At 38.7% G+C, this 24,440-nt stretch overlaps 1 protein-coding gene across 3 annotated transcripts in view; it reads right to left on the bottom strand.

Annotated features, from left to right (window-relative positions):
* The window catches only part of CNTNAP5 (contactin associated protein family member 5), a 981,662-nt gene that overhangs the window by 943,010 nt on the left and 14,212 nt on the right, over positions 1 to 24,440 (bottom strand). The gene's annotated exons all lie outside the window — the stretch shown is intronic.

Below are 24,440 nucleotides of genomic sequence, written 5' to 3'. Positions count from 1 at the left end.
GAACTCCAAGCTAAGACCATCTGTATAAAAGTCAAATAGCTGACTCTCCAGTCCTCTTAGATTTCAAGTAAATTTCACCTGGGCACATGGCTAAAGTCTGCTTCCTTATAGTTATGAATGAGTATAAGACTAAATTTTAGCCAATGGAACAAAAGCACAAGTTGATTTAAATATATATATTTTTCATCTTGACGAGAAGCTCCATCTCTCAGGATACAACAGAAATAATCTTGAAATCCTACACCTTTATAATCTTGTTATGTATTATACTGGTTTGAATAGTATATATTTAAATGAATTAAATTGGAATTATTGATAAATTGAATAAATGGCTGGCTATTAGTCTTACTAGACTCTAGGAAAAGCCTTTGCTTTATTTTCCCCTTTAATCCAGGCATGGCATATAAAAAGACTCAAAAAATTTTGTTGAGTTTAAGAAGTATGTGCTCAGTACTATATATCAGTCTAAGTGCTTTTATAATTCTCATTTTTGTTATACTTTAAAATTATTTTTGCAGACTATAACTTAGTAAGAACAGGGACCAGACCTTGTTATTTTGTGGCTTGTTTTGTTAAGAATAAAGGTTTCAGTGTATACCTTTGGAATCATTTAAATTGAAACTGTAGAATCTAGGATCATAAAATATCAAAGTTGTAAGGAATCTAGGAAATTATCTAAATTAATGTTTCATTTTATAAAAAGGAAAGTTATACTTGGAAGTGTATACTAATTAACCTAAAATAACGAAACTGGATGTGACAGATCTTAGAAATATAATTGATATCCCAAGTGTTAACTCAGTGTTAAGTGAACTTTGCTATGTGTTGTACATTTCTACCAGTTTATAATCTAGCACTTCTGAGCTCACAAGTTGTCTGTATCATATTTTAGGCCATATAGGGATTTTTAAAAAGAAAAAAATATCATTGGTCTCCAGTTTCTCTTGATCTTTTTGCTAAAATAAGAAAGCCACCAAAAGAAAATCATTGGAACCCAGAAAAAGAAACAAAAGTGTAACAAGACACCCAATAATAACATGCATCTCTTGTCACTAAGATTAGAATACTTTCCAATCATTAATGAAATGAATTGCAAATGAATAAATATGATATATTTTCCCCAGAGACCTTATTGCCAATGTGGAGATAGAAATGTGAATACCTGCTTCCCCATGGAAAAATACCAGAAGAACCCTATTTGTCTTTCTTGAAGACAAAACAAAAACCTTCACAAAAGAAAGGAATTCCATGTTTTAGTGTCCCACTTGACTTGGCCATAGTTAAGCAATTGGATTTTCTCACATAGACAATCTAGAAATTTCCCTACCTCTACCTCTAAATCTGTGGCCACAGCCCAGTCTTTAGTCATGTTACATTCCATTAAAAGTCTTTCAATTGTGTCTAAAATGTTTTTATTGAGCATCTACTATGTGCTGGAGACTGTAATAGGTACTCCAGTGTGTGTGTAGGGGGGGAGGGCATAGATTAAAACGTGGTTCTAGCTTGCAGTGAGAGGATGGTTAAACAAGGACCCACATAAAAGGCTGGGCACTTCCACACTCTATATACACAGTTCCAGGTAATCACAGAGAAGAGGCATAGAGTTTGTCCTAAGATCAGTGACCAGGATAGTTTCCTGGAACAGAAAACTTCTGACCTAATTTTAGGAGGTAGGAAAACTGGAATTAGTTAAGCAAAGTTGAAGGGTGAAATTACAAGCTAAGGGAAATGGCAGAGCAAAGGCACAGAGAAGTAGATTTGGGGGTGAGGGAGAATAGGGAGGAATGTATAGGAAGGATGATTATAATAAAAGTAGGAGAGTAGGTATGAGTCAAATCATGAAGAAACCCGTGTGCCAGAATGAGGGGATTGAGATATAACCTATAAGAGTTGGATGGAATAACAGGTGCTAACCAAATAAACAACAATCAAATATGCACTGAAAAAAAATGTAGTGGGCAACACATTGTCTAGAATTAGATGGTGGCATAAGGGTAGCCCTGAAGGAAATAATTCCTCTAGGAAACTGTGGAAACAGCCTAAATAAGGGATGGAAAACCTCTGGACTAGGTAGAAGTATGTAGAGCAGGAGAAGGATGTGAAAAATACTTAGGTGGTAAAATCAATCAGAATCATATTAATTAGATCTGAGGATGGTGTAGAGGGAAGAGAAAAGGATGAGTCTGAGCTATTATATTTGCTTGATCTAGGAAAATGGTGCTAATCATTAAGATAGAAACTCAGGAAGAGAAATGCAGGTTTTGAAGAGCAGGTACTAAATTTGGACATATAATAGAGACTGGAATTATGGATTCAACATTAAGCCCAAGTCTGATATTTAGTTGGGTGGCCTTGAGATAGCTATTGAAACATTTTAGTCTTATCTTTCTTCTTTGTCAAACGGGGTGTTTATGTCTTAGATTTAAAACCTAATGTGAGACTGTGAAGATGGCGGCGAGATAGGTGGGAGCAGAGTCCACTTCCCCTCAACGCCAGTGAAATACCTAGCTGATCTGAGGAGCAGAGCGAACAGACAACAGTATTCCAGCATATATGAAGATCGGAGACCAAAGATAAAGGACATCGAAAGATCAGACAGTAAGAAGAGTGCTTAAGGACAATAAGATCCCCAGGAACCACGTGGGGACCAGGGCGACTGAAGCCCCTGCCCAGACGCAGGGTCTGCTGCAGGATTCTTGGGAGAGAGCCAGGCTGGGCTGTGTGAGCAGCCAGGTGCTTGTTTGGACCAGGGGGGCTTGAATAGGAAGAATTTCTCAAAAAGCAAAAGAAAATAGAGGCACCCAGCAGTTAGTTAGAGAACTCTCCACAGCAGCCAGGGCCTCTGGCACCCCTCCCCCCTTAGCCCCTGGACTGTGAACGCAGAAAAGCAGCCCGGGCGCTCACCTGAAGCCCGGCTGGCGCGCACTCAAATTAGCGGATTAGGGGCCCACACCTGAAACCATGGGTGAGCGCGAGCCCTGATCAGCAGCCCAGCTGCCTGGGTGCCAGACCCAAAGTGCCCCAGTGGGTGCATACCCCAATCAGTGGCCTGGGGCCCACACCTGAAACCCCGGGTGGGCAGGCGCCCTGATAAGCGCCAGGCTGCCTGGGAGCACAGACAAAAAGCTCCTGGGTGAGCGCACAACCAGATCAGTGGCTGGCTACCACTGCAAGGGAACTGCAAGACAACATGAAACACCACATTCAAATCACAGGAATACCATAAGAAGAAAAAGAACAAGGGATAGAAACCCTATTTGAAAAAATAATGACAGAAAACTTCCTGAACCTGGAGATGGGAAAATCCATGCAAGTTCAGTGAGCACAGAGAGTCCCAATCAAGATGAACAGAAAGAGGCCTACTCCAAGACAAAGAAAGAATCTTATAAGCAGCAAAAGAGAAACAGGAAGTAACATACAAAGGAACACTGATAAGGCTAAATCATGTCTCAGTGGTAACACTACAAGCCAGATGGGAATGACAAGAAATATTCCAAGTAATGAAAAGTAAAGGCCTGCAACCAAGACCAGTCTACCCATCTAGGCTCTCAATTAAAATGGAAGGTGAAATAAGGATTTTCCCACACAAAAGAAGTTTAAAGAATATGCCTCCACCAAACCAGCATACAAAATATGCTATAGGAACTGCAATAAGATGAAGAAAAAGAGTTAGAGAGAGGGGAACATGGCTACAAAGGGGGGTGGGGGGAATGAATAAACACTTATCAATAATAACCTTAAATATTAATGGATTAAATGCTCCCATCAAAAGACATAGGGTAGACAAATGGAGAAGAAAACATGATCCACACATATGCTGCCTACAAGAGACCCACCTCAGAACAAAAGACCTGCACAGAATGAAAGTGAAGGGTTGGAAGTACTGGAAGCAACCTAAGTGCCCATCAGCAAACGAGTGGATCCAAAAACCATGGTATATTTACACAATGGAATTCTACGCAGCAGATAGAAAGAAGGAGCTTATACCCTTTGCAACAGCATGGATGAAACTGGAGAGCATTATGCTAAGTGAAATAAGCCAGGCGGTGAGGGACAAATACCATATGATCTCACCTTTACTGGAACATAATCAATAGAAAAAATATATATATATATAACCAGGGACATTGAAGTTAAGAACAATCTAACAATAGCGGGGCGGGGGGGGGGGGGGCAGTGGGAAGAGGGGATTACAGGAACTACTATAAAGGACACATGGACAAAACCAGGGTGGAGGGTGGAGGTGGGGGAGGGAGGTGGGTTCAGCTGGGGTGGGGTGGAGGGATGGGGAGAAAAGGCATGCAACTGTAATTGAATAACAATAAAAATTTTTAAAAAAGATTATGAAAGCAGAAAAAAAAATAAAACCTAATGTGAAATTTTTAGCTATTGAATGTTTTACTTTTTAAAAATTATTTTATTATAACCTGCAAGAGGACAATACCTAGTAGAACGTCTTCCTCTATGGTCTTCTTTGCATAAAGTGGCCAGAGATATGCCTTACAGATATGGGAATTAAAAAGCTTTTCTAAAGCCTGCAACTTTCTTATTTTTCTTTACTCATAGATTTAGGGTCAGAGTAGCTTCTATCAGAAAAAGTAAAATGATGAATATCAGTAGAGAGATCAAACATAAGCTAAAAGGATTGCCGACTATTGCACAAATCAAAATCAAATTTTAAATAATTTATGTAGGCAAAACTGTATATTTTGATTAAAGACAATAGTTAAGCTTCTCTGCTTTAGAATACATTTTCCCATCTTTGGAAGGGAAATACAATAATGTAACAAATATTAAAGCTTTATTCAATAGGGCACAGTCAGTAGAATTTTAGGATGAATCACAGTGAACACTTCCACTCCAGTATTCTCTGGCCTTTGAGAATATGCACTTCTAGTGGAGACAGCACATAATACCCAAGCTAGAAACTGAAGAGAAAATGCACACAAATCCTGGTGAAAAAAGCAAGACAAAATGGTACTGTAACCCAAAAACACTTGTGGGACCTCTCACACAGGCTTGAACTGACATGGCTAAGCCCATCCACTGTGGGGTCACCACCATTGGCATGATTTTCCTGGAACTGGATCCTACAAAATACACTGAAAATTTTAACTCAGTCATTAACCTACTTTGACTGATGTCAAAGTCTTCAGGTGAGAAATCATAGCTCCTGAGTCACTTAAGAGAGTTTGATTGGAAAGTCCCATTTTATATTGTATATTTTTGAATCTCCCGGTATGGAATTTTTCTTCTGTAAGAAATGCCCATTTTGCCTATAGTGCAAATATGCTTGGAAGTGTTCAGGCTTCGTCTTGATCAGCACTTATTCCAGAAAGACAATGCTGTTACTTTGGGGGTAGGTCACTTAGCTAACAACATTTGTTTTATGCATTCCTTTGTTTCTTCATCCATTTATACATTCATTCATGTGGACACTGATCCAAGCAGTTGTATTTAAGAGAAAATCTGCATTGGTCAGAAGTCAGGTATGAAACTCAGTGTGTCTCTCTCTCTTTTTTTTAATGGCAAACATAAGTAATACTGTTACCTGTGTCATGAAATTGTTGTGAGGATTATGAGTTAATAAGTATAGTGTTCTTATACAGAGACTAGAAAATAAAAACCACTCAACAGACCTCAGCGATTATTGTTCACAGTGTAAGTCTCTTTGTTATGTCTCATGTCACTTCATTCCCAATGACTGCCTTCTGCCCTAGAGACTGTAGGATGAACTGTGCTGTATTTTTGCTTATAATACATAATCAGAACATAACTAAAAAATAAAGTCACAGTGATAATAGAACTTAGTATACATTAAGTACTTATTCATTGTGTACTATGATGAGCCTTTTACATATCATATATCATTTAGTTGTTTGATCCAATATGTTATACAGTTCCTGTACTAGGCAGAAAATGGCACACCCAAATTTCCCTTTACCTATTCTGCACAGCCTGTTAGTATATTGAGTAACAGAGCAAAGGCAAATTGAAGTTGCTGATGGATTCAGGTACCTAATCAGGTAACATTGAGAGATTTTTCTGAGTTATCTGGATGAACCTATTGAATCACGAGGGTCCTTGTAAGCGGAAGAGGATGGCAGAAGAGGGAGCATCAAAGCAATAGCAGCAAGCGGACTCAGTCGGATGTTGCTGGCCTTGATGTGGGGGAAAGCAGCCAGTAGCAAATGAAAGCAGTCAGTGTCTAGGAGGTAAGAGAGGCAAGAAAACAGTTTTTCTTCCAGATCTTCCTGAGAGAGATGAAGTTATAGTGAGAGCTTGATTTTAGCCCATGTGAGACTCATTTCAGACTCCTGGAAAAGAGAACTGAAAGAAAATTTATTTGTATTGTTTTAAGCCATCAAGTCTGATAATTGTTACAATAGCAATAGAACCCTAATATACTGTGTGTTGTGTTCATCGATTATGACTAACCAGAAGTTGCTGTAGTACCAAATATACTCCTGGACAACAGAATTGCTTAAGAAATATGTTCTGTGGTTGAGAAGATGAGAAAGGATCATGGATAGTAATCTCTGAGAAGAAAATGAACCAAAGGAATGAGAAGTCTGGGAACTGATGTTTGTAAGGTATGCTTGGGGTACCTGTGGGTTTCTGGAATAACTGTGAGGTTCTGGAGTAGGTGTGGAATTCTGGAGTAATCTTGGCATTCTGAAGGAGGTATGGAGTTCTAGAGTAACTGTATAGGGTTTGAACTGCAGGTAAAGAAGAAGGTGAGCATTTTCAGAATCTTTCATTTGTCTTTAATATGGAGAATATTTTTGTAAGAGGAAGGGTATAAACCTAATTTCTAAAATTATTTTAAAAGGCAAAACTAAAATTCACTGATCATGGAGGAAAACTTCAATTCCTAGTGAGGTAAAAGTCAGCAGTATTTCTTTTTTCAGATACGTGCATTTCCAGTTTTATTTATTTTTATTAATTGAATTTATTGGAGTGACATTGGTTCACAAAACCATACAAATTTCAACTGTACAGCTCAATAAAACATTATCTGCATATTGCATCATGCACCCATTGCCCCAAGCAAAGCAAAGTCTCTTTCCATTCCCATTTTCCTTTCCTTTGCTCATCTCCACCTATCCCTGCCTCCCTTTCCTTCTGACCATCACCACACTATTGTGTGTGTCGATGTGTCATGCATACATGTGCTCTAGCTAATCCTTTCACCTTCTTTCATCTAGCCCCCCCAAACCTCCTCCCCTGAGGCAGCTGTCAATCTCTCCCATGTATCTATACCTCTGTTTCCATTTTGTTTGTCAGTTTATTTTGTTCATTAGATTGCACATGTAAGTGAGATCACATGGTATTTGTCTTTCTCTGATGGGCTTATTGCCCTTAGCAAAATATCATCTATGCTGTCAAAGAAGGTATGAGGTCCTTCTTTTTTACTGCTGTGTGGTATTCCATTGTGTAAATGTACCATAGCTGTTTTATCCACTCATCTACTGATGGGCACTAAGGTTGTTTCCAGATCTTAGCTACTGTAAATAATGCTGCAATGAACATACGGTACATATATTCTTTTAAAAACTCAGCATTATTAACAGCAGAGTTCTTTGGAGGGTGGTAATGATCTCATCTGTTGGGATGTTCAAGCAATGTGCCATCAATGGTCACAGATGGACCAAGATATTGATACTCAGTGTTCTTGAAGAGAAATGCAGAACCTCCCTAGACCAAGCCTCAGCCAACTGCTTATAAACAAGATCTGCCTCTGCCCTTGAACTGGGGTGCTGGGCTTGCATTTTCACAATCTAAATTGCCCAGTTACTTAGAAATAGGAAGAGGTAGGGTGATGACTTTTTTTCTCAGCAACTACATGTGAAAAAACCTGGTCTCATTTAATCCTTACACTAACTCTGCAAAGTACATCTTCTTGTTTCTGTCTTACAGGTGTAGATACCAAAATTATGTGACTTGCAGAAGCTCACATACACAGGAAGTGGCAGAACCAGGATTCAGACTAAGGTCTGCCAAATGCCAAATCTAATCTCATGTTCTTGTTCCACAGTGGCAGGCACTTCCATACCCATGTGGGCCTGTAAAGCAGGCATGCACACAGGTGTCCCCTAAATAGGCTACCTGCAGTTTATGCTTCTGACTATCTATGGTTGCTATTTGTGACAGCACTTTTCTGTAACTGTTTTTCAGATGTTAATATAAACTCTCCTGTGGATTACAAAAGGAGCTTCCTGTGAGCATTTGAACAGTGTCAGAGGTTCCCCCGATATGACTTTCCTTGGTAAATTATCACCTCCTTCTACCTCACAAATTAATGTGATCAGAGCAGGCCATTGCAGCAAAACAAACTCACTGAGGCTTTTCTCCTTGAGAACTGCTTAGCCTGAATAATCACAACAGATATCTTCATCATGCTGGGTTTCTGGTACAAGTGGATGCAGACGTTTCTCAACTTTGAATTGCACTGTGTGCTCAGATCCAGAAAGGTATAGAGACCACCCTATATGCAATAAAGTATAATTCTTGTTAAGCTTCTCATATGTGTGAAGACTTAAATATGTGGAAATTAATCAACCACAGAAAAAGTCTTAACAAACATAAACTATTAATTTCATAAAAGATTTAAAACATTTTTAATTTCTCATTTTAAGGAATCCATGTTTGCAGAAAGAGGAATTATCACAAATACAATATTGCTTCTCTCATATAAAGTTATTCCTGCCTTTTGTGTTGCATCCATTAGATTTTTTATTTATGGAGCATATACTGTGTTGGCATTCATAGTCTTTTGTCCTTGAAGAACTTGCAGTCTTTTTGAAAGACCAGTGTCAAACATGCATCAAATAATTTTATGGTGATGCCATACAGAAGATTGTCAAAGCTGACAAAAACCACAATGCCAGAGAAATGAGAAGAGTGGTTAGTCAACTTCTCCTTAATGGCTCTATGAAAAACCAATCTGCTTCACGCCATGATAGAAAACATATAAATTCACAAGAAATAGATTTACTGAGTGCCTGATATGGGCCAGGTGTCCCAATAAACACTCCAAGTTGTTTTTATCTCTACCACCACAGCCCTACAAAGTTCCCATCATTATCCCCAATTTAGGGAAGGAAACCCTGGGTCAGGGATGATTCCTTGTGCATTGTTCCATAGCTAACAGAACACAAATCCAGGACTCAACCCTATTAGTATAACCTGAAAAGCTGTGCCCATTCCGGTATAGAACAGGGTTTCCCTTTGGGGAGAAAGAGCAAAGCCACAATTTTCTGGAGAAATTTCTTATGATTAGTCATTTACTATTTGCTCACAGTTATGTGATGTATATATGTCATTTCAACACACAGTGAATCCACTTTATTGCTGCTAAAGCCTTAGAATACAAACAAACAAATCTAATGAGTCCATTATTTTTAATAATACTGCTAAGGAAAACTTTACTGCTTAAGAGGAAAGAATAAAAACAGTAAGTAAAAAGTACACTAATATTATTGAAAATACATTTTATTTGTAATACTTATAAACAAGGAACAATAAATATATTAGTAGCTGAAATTTCAATAAGATTTTTGGCAATATTATTCATAATAATTTTACTTCTATAACTTTCAAAAAACCCTGCAAGATACGAATGATTCTATCACTAGAGTAGATAGGGCAATAATTTACCTTGCAGAATGCCAGGAATACAGACATGGGCCAATTAAATATTCCTGGCAGATTAGATCAGCAGGAAGCAGCTTGCAAAAGCACTTACTTAGAACATCCGGATTGGACAGGAGGGTGAAAACCTTCCTTCCAAAAGTAATACCTGAATTTCAGAAAGTCATTGATAGATAAGGTTTCACCTATTGGACTGGTAGGATACAAATGGCAGATATAATGACTTAAAAAGAGATAATCGTTCAATTAACACATGATTTTTAGCACTTAATACATCCCGTTAATCGTATTTAAGTGTTAGCTAGCTTCTAGGTTGGTGAGGAACACTGACCAATAAAGGGACACTTAAATATTGTAAAATGTAGAATACTTTTATCTTTTAGACCATACAGGAAGACAAGGGATTGTGACTTACTGATGCTCTTGGATTGATAGAAGTATGAAAGGTGGGGATTTGTTTTAAGTAGGTGGTAAGCTAAGAGCCTCTGGGAAGCCCTAATAAAAGAGAGATGATTGATGTGAGCTAGTCTAAGAAGGATGAAGAAGTGTATTAGGTGAATCAGGAGTAGAAGGAATTTGACATTATGCAAAGACATAGCAGTATAAAAAATTAAACCATGTGACAGACATGTAAGGCCTATGGTAGGATGGTCGACAATGAGGTTAGAGAGGTAGTCAAAAGTTAGATTAGGCAAAACTTTATATACAATTCTGTGGAATTAGGTCTTTTTCTGGAGTTAGACCCAAACTTCAGTGTGTATCAACCAGCTGCAAGATTCTGATTCAAGAAGTCTGCATTAAGTCTAGGAATTAGCATGTTAAATAATCTTTCCAGGCTATTTTACTTCTGGTGCTTCTGGAATTTCTGGTACTTCTAGGGTTACAATTCTAAAAGACACTCTTGTGCAATAACTACTAAATTGTTTTAACCGGGAGAGTTGGACACAATTTGTCCATTTATAGATTGAATTAGAAATTCAAAAAAAAAATGGAGATTAAGAAGGCAACATGCAGGAATTGAGGCTGCATTTGTTAATTTATTAGATGTAGTGGACAAGGAAGAGGAACAAATCAAAGATGACTCCTGAAAACCGGCGCTGCTATGCAGTAAGGGAATGCGTATGCTCGACTGGAGAAGGAGATGAGTTCAGAATGGGCATTCTTGTTGCCAGTGTCCCTTCCAAGTTATGATGTCAGTTCATGTAACAGAGCTCAAGAAGTCGTTATTGGACATGAGGATTTAGTAATTTTCAAGCTATTAGTATTATCTAAGTCAAAGTCTGGGTGAGTAAAGAACACAATAGCATCAAAGAAAGCAAAGAGAACTTAGAATTTTGGAGAACATAGCATTTGGTAGAAGATAAAAATTTGTAGGAAAGAAGAAAGAAAGAAAGAAAAAGAAAGGAAGGAAGGAAGGAAGGGAGGAAGGGAGGGAGGGAGGGAGGGAGGGAGGATGAAAGAAAGAAAGGGAGAAAAAGAAAAGAGGAAAAATGAGAAAGGATAACCAGAAATAGATAGGAAAAAAACTAGGAGAGAGGTATCTACTGAAGGAAAAGTAAAGTGAATTCTGAGAGGGAGAGAGAGAGAGACACTTGTCTATTTTGAGAAAAGTGTGATGCCCAATTTATAAAGACTCAATGTTCCCAATGTGCTGAATGCCCCACTTAATGTATATTGTCATTTTGTGTTCCCACTCTATGTGGCAGGGAAAGTTACTTTAACATTACAGAAGAAGATGCTGAGACAGAAAAGAAAATTTTTAAATTGCTCAAGTTTACGTGGGTTGTAGTAGGAAAAGCTCAGTTTCAGCCCTACTTCTGGTAAGCCTGAGAGCCTATGGCTTTTCCTCAGTCACATGCTGAGTCCTAGAGTTGGGTGAAATGAATTTCAGGAACCTCATATATAGTAAATAGAGGGGTGAACGACAGATGACACATTAGAGGTTTTCATGTCAATGATTCTAAAACTTTATTTCTAAAACAAAGGAAAAGTAACATGATATGAAGAGATTTTAAATTAAGGAAATAAAGCAGGTTTTAATTCAAAGAGGAAAAAGCAGAGAGGGAGAAGATGAAGACAAAGGAGAGACAGGCATAGAGCTGCTGTTTTTATAGTCACAGGGAAGCCATATTTATAGCCATAGCAGAGGATATTGGAATGGTTAAGGAAAGTGAATTAAGTACAAAAATAATCATGTTGTTAGATGGCAAAAGAAAGAGTTCAGTCGTATCTTACCAAATAGATGTCCTCTATTTTTCTAAGTTCTTGATGACTTAGAAGATATAGCTAAAAATGATGTTGTCTTGTGTTAATATATATATATTTAAGTCTCTCTCTCTCTCTCTCTCTCTCTCTCTCTCTCTCTATATATATATATATATATATATATATATATATATATATATATATATAGACTTAAATAAAATGAAGTGAAAATAAGAATAACACCTTAGTGGACATAGGTGACCAAAGACATGTATAAATATGGGCAGGCAGTTTAAGTGGTTCAGCTCGTGATGGGAACAAATGGTCTGAAATGGACTGTGATGGTCATGTAACTCTAAGAAACTTGTGAGAAAACCAGATGTCCACTTTAGATAACTCCTGTGTTCCACCAGAATGTCACATACCACTGGTTAGGAATAGCTGCATCAGAATGTTCTGGGGACAGTCATGAATAATGTGAGAGTTGAGGTGAACTTTGAAAGTTGAACAGAATATAAGCTGATGGAGAGGAGTGAGAACGAACATTTCAAGAGGAATGAGAAACCAGAAATACAGAATAAAATATTATCTGAAGGCTGGAAATTAACGTGAAAGTATTGAAGGAGATGATGAGGAGGAGAGGGATATTATTGAGACAGTTTATAAAGTGGAGTTAAGTGTGTCTCAGTTTCTGGAAAGATCCAAAAAGTTGAACTTCATCCTTTGTCAGGGATTTTCAAAGCTGAAACTCACCATTGGCATCACTAAGCACCATATATTAGACTTACAGATGCTCATAGATGTTGGGAACCGCCCTGCCTGGTTTCAGAGGCTGTAACCCCCCATGATTAAGGCTGAGTCAGAGTTGGGACCACAAGCCAATAAGGAGACAAAGCTTATCTCCCTGGCAGGTGTGCCACCTCTGCCCACTTCACCCTGCTTGGCCCTGAGCTTGACCAGTTAACCAATGATGGGTAAGAATCCTCAAGGGAGGATCAACCTAAGACAGGCTCTGGTCACGGAAGAGGCCCGCAGGGAAGGACTCAGGGGGCTGTGGAAAAAGGGGGTGATGGACCCTCGCCCCTCGGCTTTAACATAGCCTGAGTCCTCATTCTGTCTGCAAGAAGTCTCCTAATCTCTTAGCTGCCTTACTTCCCTTGCCTGACTTAAGCCTGAAGCAATAACAGAGGGCAGTGCAGTCCTGTGCTGGGAGGGGCGGATTCCCTGGGGAATCAGGCCTAACAAAAATACATACATTCCTGTGAAACCTACTTAATTTATACCCTCAGTTTAAAAGATAAGGGTCCAGACCTGAGATGAGTCTGGCGCCTAAAGTTTTATGGCCCTCTAACTAATTGGCTATAATTCAGAATAAGCCCTCAAAGTTCTCTGTAAATCATGTATTGTTTAACCCTTGCTGGCTGACAATGATGGATGAGCTTTATCTGTATTCCTATGGGAATGAACCTAATAAAAGCCCCTGGAGAGAGAGGCTCTGGGCCCTTCTCCTTTGAGAGAAACGGCCACCTCTCCTCCCCAAGCAGATCATGTCTTGGTAGACTTATTCTTCATCTGTGGCAGACCGGGGGGCTGCGTTAAAGCCCCCCGACACATATTCATCTATCTCATGATGTCAGTATAGGGGAACAAAATTCAGTTTGCTCTCTCTCTCTCTGTGTTATAGAGACTTTACATACAATATATCTAACTTTCACATTGGTAGAGCTCATGCTCATTTTGGCTAAGATCACACAGATAGGAAGCACAGGGTTCCAAGGTCATGCTCCCACCTATTCAATTCCAGTTCATAAACTCTGGTAGGGACATAATTAGTGGGAATACATCAACATGAACTTAAGGAGAGCCCTGCTGTATACAACAAGTCAGACTCTTCCCTTGTCCTGTTAGAAGAAATTATTTTTGGAAGTCAAGGAATAAGTTCAGAGGCTGTTGCAAGGAGAAAAATATAAAAGTCAAGTATTGTTTTGGAGGCAATTTTGCTCAGGAACAAATGGAAAGTGCTTGAGTGTTGTGTATTGTATTTTCCGTAGCCTGGGGAGCTATGAGAACAGCAGCTACCATAGTGTCTTTGGCCATTTTCTGCTTCAGTAAATCTAACATTTGAGCAGCAATGACCCCAAGGAATTTAAATTTCTATCTTACATCCCATCTTCATCATGCTTTCTGACCTCTTATTTTTCATAAGTATTATCTCCAACAACTTTTAGCCAGGCTACTTAAGGTCGGTGATAGCATTGCCAGATGCTCAAAGTGGACAGGTAACCTTGACTATGGCTCTTTTTTAAGCATGATCTTGGTTCACCTTTGTCAGGGGCAGGAGCACAGGGGCCTGGGAGCCGGAGCCCTAATGAATTACTTATAGTATGTTCTTTAATATTTTTAGCACTGTTTAATATTTTTCATCACATTTCTAGGAAAACCAAAAGCACTTTCCCATGCTCAAATGCCCATACCACTTCTCCCCTAGATTAAAAATAAACCATTACAAACATCTGGACAAAAAGCCAAGAGCACAAATTTTCTCAAAGGATGGTCAAGTGCACAAGTCTATTTTTATGCTCAAATGGAGGCATTTCTTTGGCCCCCTACTTTGCTCCTTTAGTGGTCCTTTGGACTAGTTGAAATATCTATATCTGTATTTATAATCACAGTAAGTGTAGTCATTTGTATTTGTATCTGTTTCCACGTCATCTAACCTACTCTGGTCTTTAATGCCAATGGGAAGTTATTTTCATTCAGTAAATTATTATGATATTTCCTCCTGCCTTCATGTTATTTCATCCAAGCTCTTTAGCATGGGCTCCACAATTTGGAAAAACTCAGATTTTCCAACATCTTTATAATACAGGAAAGACTAAGAAACAGCTCCTTAGATCAGATATTTGTTATAATTTTTAAAGAAGGCTTTAAGATGAGTAAAGGCATGTTGTGATGTGCCTTCAATTTATTCCCCCCCAAATTTATTTCCTAGTAATACAATGTTAGGTTGTGAGAAATTACACAGCAGAGTCACATAAAGCAAGCTTTTAAATAGAATAAAAATAGCTGCCTCGAATCATAACAGCCATCATTTTTTGTGTCTGACACTGTACCAGGTGTTTGAGCCTTGTTTGAGAGAAATGTTTAGGCTGTCTCTAATTCTTTCATCTTTTGTCATATGTCTGGTAAACTTTCCTCTGAGTATTTCTCAGTTCATGTCCTTGATGTCTGTGTGTGCCTGATTATTTCTTTGGGTCAGGTTTTAATTATCACTTACAAATGAAGATTGGGTCTTTCTGTATATATTGGCGTTAAGTAAAGGCTTCAATTCACTAATTTATACAATTAATGAGATTAAAGTTAAGGACCATATCATTGTTTTCAGTTAGCTACTCAAAGTATAATGTGCAGACCAAGCTGTATCAGGTCCAGGTTCCTCTGTCAGAGTCCAGGATAAGACAGGAAGAGAGCTTCACTGTGTGCCTGGAGGAGCCTAAGGCAATCTGGCTGCATATTACATTATGTGGAATATAATAGCAAAGTGTGGGCTTGTATTTTCTACACTTTTGTTATTTTTTTCATTCTACTTTTTCAGTAGAATGAAAAAAAAATTATTTTTGTTGTTGTATTTTACAAAAGTGCTAGTCCATGACAGGTGGGGCCAAAGAGAGGAGTGTGGGAGGGCTTTACCCCAAATAGATTGAGAAACCCTATTCTAATTTGTGTTGCAAAGAATACCATAAAATAAAATTTAAAAAGCAGCCTTAGCATTTCTGAGTGGTCATTACCTGTTAGGCAGGTTAGTTGGATGTCTCACTTGACATTTATCAAAGCTCTGTGACATTAACAGGAGCTAGGAACATTTATTTAGATTGTGGGGGGTGGGAGTTCAACCTCAAATCTATATAAGCCCCAAATGTGTACTCTTTTTATTGGCCCTGCTCCCCTGTCACAAACCATATAATTTATTGCTAAAATTAGGGTCAGTGTCCTCAATAGATAGAAAGTTCATTATGATTGGGCTCTATATCATAAATCATTTTAAATATCCATAATCCATAGTGCAACACTACAGGCAACATTGATTTTCAACATATTCTGGGTTAATTGGTACCACCCTATTAATACTCTGCTTTAGAGTAGAAGGCCTTCTAGATGAACAAGAGAAAACCTCTAACAAGCAGGCCAGGGCTTTTACTACAGAGGATCTTTGCATTAGATTTTTATCCAGAAACAAATTTCAGACCACCTCTTTGTGTCTAATGGGACAGTGTGTGTTTATCTATGATAATTATCTGTGTGTGTGTGCATTTTCAGAAGAGAGAGGCAACAGAAAGAAAAGGTGGTTTTATAATTTTAAGGCCTCAAATTATTTTAGTGCATACATGAGATGTAATGTCACCAGGAAATGTTTGTCACTTGTCATTATGTCTCTTCTTATCCCACCTCCTACCTGTAATGTTTAATCAGTAGTGAATGATTATGTGCACTACTCCTTTAGGCATTATCCAGAGGCTTTTAACATGGCACAGTCCCAGAGAACTCTCTACCCAACTAAGATTAAGCATTGTTGATATTCTCCCAGTGCCTATTCCATTCAGAAACAACACATTTTGAAGGGTGCTTGTGTTTCTGAGCTGGTTTCTACTATAAATTTTATTTCAGTGCTCTGAGCAGAGTATGGCAAGTGAACTAAAGCTGCAGATAGTTTGTGAGATTGATATTTTAGAGCAATGGAAATTCATTCAAAAGTATTCTTCATCAAAGAGCAGAGCTATACCCTGAAATCTGAGAGAGACCAGGTGCATGCAGCTGCTCAACATCCTGGCCAGTGTATCAAAGAGGATGATGACTTTAATTCTAAGTTAATACCTTAGGATTAACCAAGGAAAGTTTAACTGAGCACTTACTAGATACAGAGAAAAAAGAAAGGGCAATCATTAAATAGCATGTGAGTATTGTGTCTGGAAAATATATATATATATATTCTTATAAAATACTGAATTAAGGCATTATGACACCTTATAATATGTTTTACTTTAAAACAAGTCTGGAAACTCAAATAAACTGGGAAAAAAGAATTTTCATTTTACTGATAGGGAAAAACCAGTTAATAGGTTTCCCCAGGTCTTATTTCCAAGGTAGAGTTAGAATTGGATCCCAGGTCTGCATGACTCTGTAAAGCATGCCTTTACTACACATGCCACTGGTTTAGTGGGCATACATTACTACTACTACAGAGATGGACAGGAAATGGTTCTCACTTAAAGGAACAATCTATTGCAGGAAAAGATTAGAGATCTATGTGATAAGAAGACTAATAATACAGAAATAAGAATGCATTAGTGACCCAGAAATACAGCATAGGCTTGGGAAGGGCAGTGACTGAGATAAGCAAAGGGGAAACTGTTTGCATGAAAGCATGTGAAAGGCAGGAACAGGGCATACTATGAAAACAGTGACAGCGCCAGAAACTATGCTTCGTGGGCCTGTGATCCTGACCTTTCAATGTTAAAGGAGGGCATAAATTCCCACCCTAAAATATGCCTCTTTGTCTTAGTGATTGTCTTGAGTTAGCTAATTTTAAGAAACAGCATGCACATGAGAAGCTCTGAAAACAAAGAAGTTACCCTCTTCTAAGGAATATTTATACTGATCAGGGACACCTCCATTTGTAGGAATATCTCCCTCTGTCTCCCTTTCTGTACCTGGAAGAAGAAGGAATCTCTAGAAACTTATCAATGGAGAAGGCCAAGACTTAAATCTGCTAACAACCTTACCCCCTTGCTGTGCTTTTCCTGGTAACCTCCCATAACTGGTCACCCCTCATCCTGACATTTATTCTTTGTCTTTAAATGAAGAAAGTAGGTAAGGTGAAGGCTTGGGCTATTTGGGGGAGTTACTAATTTTTACGAGGTATTTCCCATGCATACAAGAGGTATACATGTTATTAACTCCTTATTGTTTTTCTCCTGTTATTCTATATTTTATTATAGAGTTGTTTCAACCAAGAACCTAGAAAGGTACATCCAGTGTCATAAGGCAAAGACTGGCTCTTCACCACTACTGCATACCAAATGCATAGAAGCACTTGACAAGTGCTTACTGAGTGCATGGGATGATATGACTGAAAAAGGAGACAGATTGGCTTGTGGAAGGCTTCACATTTCTGAGGAAGGAGCCTGTAACTTTTCCCTTTAATAATTGAGTCATTAACTGCACTTGAATGTACCAGGAGCTCAGGAGAAAACTAGATAACGGGGAGGCCCAGAGCAATGGTATGAGGCAAGGAGTGTTCCAGAGTGATAGGATTAATAAATTCAGTTGAGCTTCACCCTTTCTAATTAATTGGATGCAGGCACCAGAGTTAAGGACCAATGTCCCTTAAAGAGCTGAATTCCAATATAATGATATGCAAGACACAGATTTATGAAGATAGGCTGTATAAGAAAAGGCACGCTCAGTCGTACAGACCTTGGTCAAAGTCAAGCCCTGTGTGTAGCTGTGACAAACCTTATGTACATTTCTTCACCTGACCTAGTCACATTTTCTCCTTTGTCAAATGAGGGTTATGATGTCAACCTCTGATTGAGGGCCCTGAAACCGGTCTTCCTGAGTTGACATTTTCACTTTCCATCTCTGTGACCTGATCCCTCTATGCCTATGATTCCTTATCTGTAACCTAGGGTTCAACATACAATAACCATGCAGGGTTATTATGAAAATTATATTTGTTAATAGGAATATATTACAGAATTGTTTCATTCTGTAATGTGTTCCATAAATGTTAGGCCTTTCTTGTCATTTTTCCTGTTCTTTCTCTTTTCAACTTGTAAGAGAAAAGTTTATTTAGAGAGTCACAGCAGTAGAACAAATGAGCTGTAGAAGAAATGGTCTCAGGATACAAGTTTTAGCAAAAGAAGGGCCCTTGGAGTTGAGAGGGAGAAGAGAAGAGAAGAGAAGAGGGGGGGGAGGGGAGGGGAGGGGAAGGGAGGAGGGAAATGGCCTTGAGAGAGGATGAGGGAGAGGAAGAGGGAGAGGAGGTTCAGGCATGCTGGTGGTGGGGGACATCATGGTGAAAGAAGGGGGTGGGAAAGGTGAGTGGACTTGCTCCATAAAGAGAGCTGACATTTGTTTTGTTCTCATTATTGCCACATGATAAGCATTCAATTCTCAGGTCATTGTAGATATGTAGTAAAGATGATTTGACCAAGCTGCACTCTCAAGCACAGTCTTAGGAATTTTTAAGATTTTGGTATAAAAAAAAATCTCTTACATTGGAGATTGTAAAGGCCATCCTAGTATTAATCTAATTAAAAAATATGTGCCCAAGGTGAGAACTCCCTCTCCAGCCCAACCTCACCCTCATTTCCCAGCTTCTACTGCACAGGCACAAGATTACTCAGGGGACCTCATGGCCCTCCAGTGCAGCCTTTGTTTATTGTGAAATGTTTTTTTCACCTCTCTGCAGAAAGACTCCTTGTATGAAATATACCTTGTCCTGTAATCTGACCTAGCAGAAGTGGGATTAGTTTATTCCTGTGGGCACCCGACATTTGAAGGAAAGAATGGATAGTTCAGCTGCCATCTTTCTCCTGATGTTATAAAAATGATTAAAGTTTAGTGGTTCCTCAGTGGGAGGGGGGTAACCATTTTCAGGTAGATATTCAGAGACTTGCAAATTCTAGATATTAAGCTGCAGTGCTCCCTCTTTTTCTCCTTTGTGAAGGAATGTCAGAGGATACCTTACAAAGGACAAAGTTATAGGATCTGAATATTTATTTTGAATTTCTGATCTTTGTAATAAAGATGTTCATCCATATTAATTCCAGGCTGTTTGTGATGTGCACATTTGGCCACTGGCAAAATTATGAAATCTTAAGTTTTCTTTTCCTGCCATTTGTCTTTTACAGTCTATACAATTTTTCCCTTTTGAGGGGCTCTTTCTTACACTCCTCAGACCCCCAGAGCTCACACTTATCCAATCCAGTGAGGAGCTGGGAGATAATATGCCATTCCTGCACACTTAGGCAAAAATTACTATAACTACATATAGAGTAGGGTTGCTCCCTCCTCTCCTGAGGACATGCAGGGTAATAAGACTCTCAATGTTATTTCCTCTTCATTTCTTTCTGGGTCATAGACATGCTTTGTAAATCAAGTAAAATATAAGACCTTTATTCAAGTAAAATGCACAGATGTACAGACATACATAGTGACTTTGTGCAGTTTAAGGGATTTTGCAGCAACTCTTACACACAAAATGAAAATCCTTAAGAATCCTATACAGAGTCTACTCGGGACTTTCTGTGAGAAGGCTGGGACAGGTTGGGGTCTGTCAATATCACTGCATTCCACATTCCCAACACAGAAAGCCATCAGTAAAGATATGTCTAAAAGTGGTATTAGAATAAAAAAGTGTTATTATTGTCACTGCCTACATAGTGCCCTTTTATCAGAAGGTGCTGTGAGATAAGACACATACACAAGTATAATATTTTGTATTGTAACACAATCTAGAAACTATATCTTTTTAAAAATGAAATGGAGAAGGACATTTTAAACTGGAGACCAAGCTAAAAATCTTTATATAATCCCGAAGAGATTGATCCAGGATACATTTTACAAAGGTTTTTCCTGAGAAGTCTCTAAGTCAGAGAAGAATAAACCTACTAAGCTTGAACCAATAGGTACATATTTTGAAGCCAGAGACATGTTTGAAATTTCATGGTTTATTTGAAAATTGTGTAAGATTTCATATTCTACTCTATAACATATCTGCAGTTTCTGTAAAAACAATAAAAAAGATAGAAAATGCTAAGATAATTCCTTGAAAAGATAAATAAAATTAACAAACCTCTTGCAAGACTTAGCAAGAAAATAAGAGAAAGAACCTAAATAAAGAAACTCAGAAATTAAAGAGGAGAGGTTACAACCAACACCACTGAAATGCAAAGGATTGTTAAAAAATATTATAAACACTAATATGCCAAATAAATTGACTAATCTAGAAAAAATAAATAAGTTTCTAGAAACATAAGACCATCTACAATAAACCAATGCTCTGGCTAGTGTAGTTCAGTGTACTGAGTGTCATCCCATGAACCAAAGGGTAGCCAGTTTGATTCCCAGTCAGGGCACATGCCTCGGATGTGGGCCAGGCTCCCAGTGGGGGTGTGAGAGAAGCAACCACACATTGATGTTTGTCTCCCTCTTTTTCTCCCTCCCTTCCCCTCTCTTTAAAAATCAATAAATAAAATATTTGTGAAAAAATAAAATAAGCCTGGAGGAAACAGGTAATCCAAAAAGACGAATTACTAGCAGTGAAATTGAAACAATAATCAAAACAACACAAAAAAGCCCAGAACCAAATGACTTCACAGAGAAGTTCCATCAACTATTTAAAAAATACTAATTAATACCTACTCTTCTAAAATCATTCCAAAAAGCTGAAGAGGAAGAAGCACTTCTAATGCCATTGTATGAAGCCAAAATTATCCTGATACCAAAACCAGACAAAGACAATATGAGAGAGAGACAAAGAGAAAGAGAGAGAGAGAGAGAGAGGGAGAGAGAGAGAGAGAACATATTACAGGCCTAAATTCCTGATGAATATAGATGCAATAATTCTCAACAAAATACTGGCAAACCAAATTCATCAATACATTAAAAGGATTATATACCATGAAAACATCGTATTTATAACAGGAATGCAAGGGTGATTCAAAATCCACAAAACAATTAATGTGATCCAACACATCAACAAAATCACAGGTAAATCATATGATCATCTTGATACATGCAGAAAAAGGATTTGACGAAATTTAAGATCCATAATGAAAACTTTCTGCAAAATGGGTATAGAAGGAACATACCTCAACATAAATCATACTCAGTGGTGAAAAACTGAAAGCCATTCCTCTAAAATCACCAACATGACAAAGATAGTGCTGAAAATCTTAGCCATAGCAGTCAAACAAGAAAAAGAAATAAAAGTTAGTCATATTGGAAAGGAAGAAGTAAAACTGTCACTATTTGCAAGTGGCAAGAAACTACATATTAAAAACCCTAAAGAATCCACCAAAATTTTGCTTCTGGCCAAGATGGAGGCATAGGTAGACACACTATGCCTCCTCGCACAACCAAAAGAAGGACAACAACAATTTAAAAACAAAAAACAACCAGAATTGACAGAATATCAACTGTATGGAAGTCCGACAACCAAGGAGATAAAGAAGAAACATTCATCCAGACTGGTAGGAGGGGCGGACACAGGCAGCGGGCCCAGAGGACTCATGGCAAGGCAGCCGCTGGCAGACCCAGCTAAGTGGTGGCTTGTGGGACTGGGCAGGCAGTACGGCAGCTAGCAGACCCAGAGGCCCCACATTCGCGCATAGATAAACCAGGTGGAACGGCAGGGGAGTGAAACAGACTGCACAACCCAGGACTCCAGTGCCAGGAAATAAAGCCTCAAACCTCTGATTAAAAACACCTGAGGGGGTTGAGGTGGCAGCAGGAGAAACTCCCAGCCTCAGAGAAGAGTGCCTTGGAGAGAGCCACAAGGGCCTAGAGAATGCACAAGCCCACCCACTCGGGAATCAGCACCGAAAGGGCCCAATTTGATTGTGGGTAGTGGAGGGAGTGACTGAAATCTGGCAGAGAGTGGAGCAAGTGCCATTACTTCCTCTCAGCCCCTCCTCCATGTACAGCCTCACAGTGCAGCTACCAGCATTACCCCGCCCTGGTGAAAACCTAAGGCTCTGCCCCTTCACGTAACAGGCACACCAAGACAAAAAAAAATGACCCAAATGAAAGAACAGATCAAAGCTCCAGAAAAGATACAACTAAGCAAGGAAGAGATAGCCAGCCTATCAGATGCACAGTTCAAAACACTGGTAATCAGGATGTTCACAGAATTGGTTGAATTTGGTCACAAATTAGATGAAAAAATGAAGGCTATGCTAAGAGAAACAAAGGAAAATGTACAGGGAACCAAGAGTGATGGCAAGGAAACTGGGACTCAAATGAATGGTGTGGACCAGAAGGAAGAAAGAAACATCCAACTAGAAAAGAACGAAGAAACAAGAATTCAAAAAAACGAGGAGAGGCTTAAGAACCTCCAGGACATCTTGAAATGTTCCAACATCCGAAATATAGGGGTGCCAGAAGGAGAAGAGGAAGAACAAAAAAATTGAAAACTTATTTGAACAAATAATGAAGGAGAACTTCCCCAGTCTGGCAAAGGAAATAGACTTCTGGGAAGTCCAGGAAGCTCAGAGAGTCCCAAAGAAGCTGGACCCAAGGAGGAACACATCAAGGCACATCATAATTACATTACCCAAGATGAAACAGAAGGAGAGAATCTTAGAAGCAGCAAGAGAAATGGAGACAGTTACCTACAAAGGAGTTCCCATAAGACTGTCAGCTGATTTCTCAAAAGAGACCTTACAGGCAAGAAGGGACTGGCAAGAAGTATTCCAAGTCATGAAAGGCAAGGGCCTGCATCCAAGATTACTGTATCCAGCAAAGCTATCATTTAGAATGGAAGGGCAGATAAAGTGCTTCTCAGATAAGGTCAAGTTAAAAGAGTTCATCATCACCCAGCCCTTATTATATGAAATGTTAAAGGGATTTATCTAAGAAAAAGAAGATAAAAAATAGGAACAGTAAAAACAGCAAACTCACAGTTATTAACAACCACACTTAAAACCAAAACAAAAGCAAACTAAGCCAACAACTAGAACAGAAATAGAACCACAGAAATGGAGATTACATGGAGGGTTATCAACAGGGGAGTGGGAGGGGGATAGAATGGGAAAAGGTACAGAGAATAAGTAGTGTAAATGGTAGGTAGAAAATAGACAGGGGGAGGGTAAGAATAGTATAGGAAATGTAGAAGCCAAAGAACTTATAAGTATGACCCATGAACATGAATTATAGGGGGGGGGATGTGGGAGGGAGGGGGTGGGCAGGATGGAGTGGAGTGAAGGGGGGAAATGGGACAACTGTAATAGCATAATCAATAAATATATTTAAAAATTGTTTAAAGAATCCACCAAAATTAATATGATTAATAAGTGAATTCAATAAAACAGCAGGATAGAAAATGAATATACAGAAATCAGTTGTGTCGGTTCTTTAATATTAAAATAATATGCATTTCTTAGGCCTTCAAGGATATTGATGCTCCATAAATATGGGCTTTCCTTTTGATGTGCCTTGTATGTGTATGTGCAAGTCTGCCTGTGTGTGTGTTTCTGCATTATTATTGCTTCCTTCTGTGGTGGATGGTGCTACAGATACAATTGAGAAGCTTGGGTTCAGTGATAATGTTACCCTGAGTGATATGCATCCCAAACATGCTGTGATCATTTCACAGCATCTACATTATGACTGTTGAGGAGATAAGAACAACTATAGGACTTTTTGAAAAGTGTAAGCAAGTGTTTAAGCAGAGATGGGGACTACTGACTAGGAGCCAATACAAATCATCCTCCCTGTAACACGGAATCTCTGGCGGATGGGACTCTGCCTTCTGCTCTGCTAGTAGCCATGGTTCATATTAAGTAGTCTAATGTGTT

The sequence above is a fragment of the Desmodus rotundus genome, chromosome 2, assembly GCF_022682495.2.
Source record: "Desmodus rotundus isolate HL8 chromosome 2, HLdesRot8A.1, whole genome shotgun sequence".
Classification (NCBI taxonomy): domain Eukaryota; kingdom Metazoa; phylum Chordata; class Mammalia; order Chiroptera; family Phyllostomidae; genus Desmodus; species Desmodus rotundus.
This window is presented reverse-complemented; position numbering and strand designations above follow the sequence as displayed.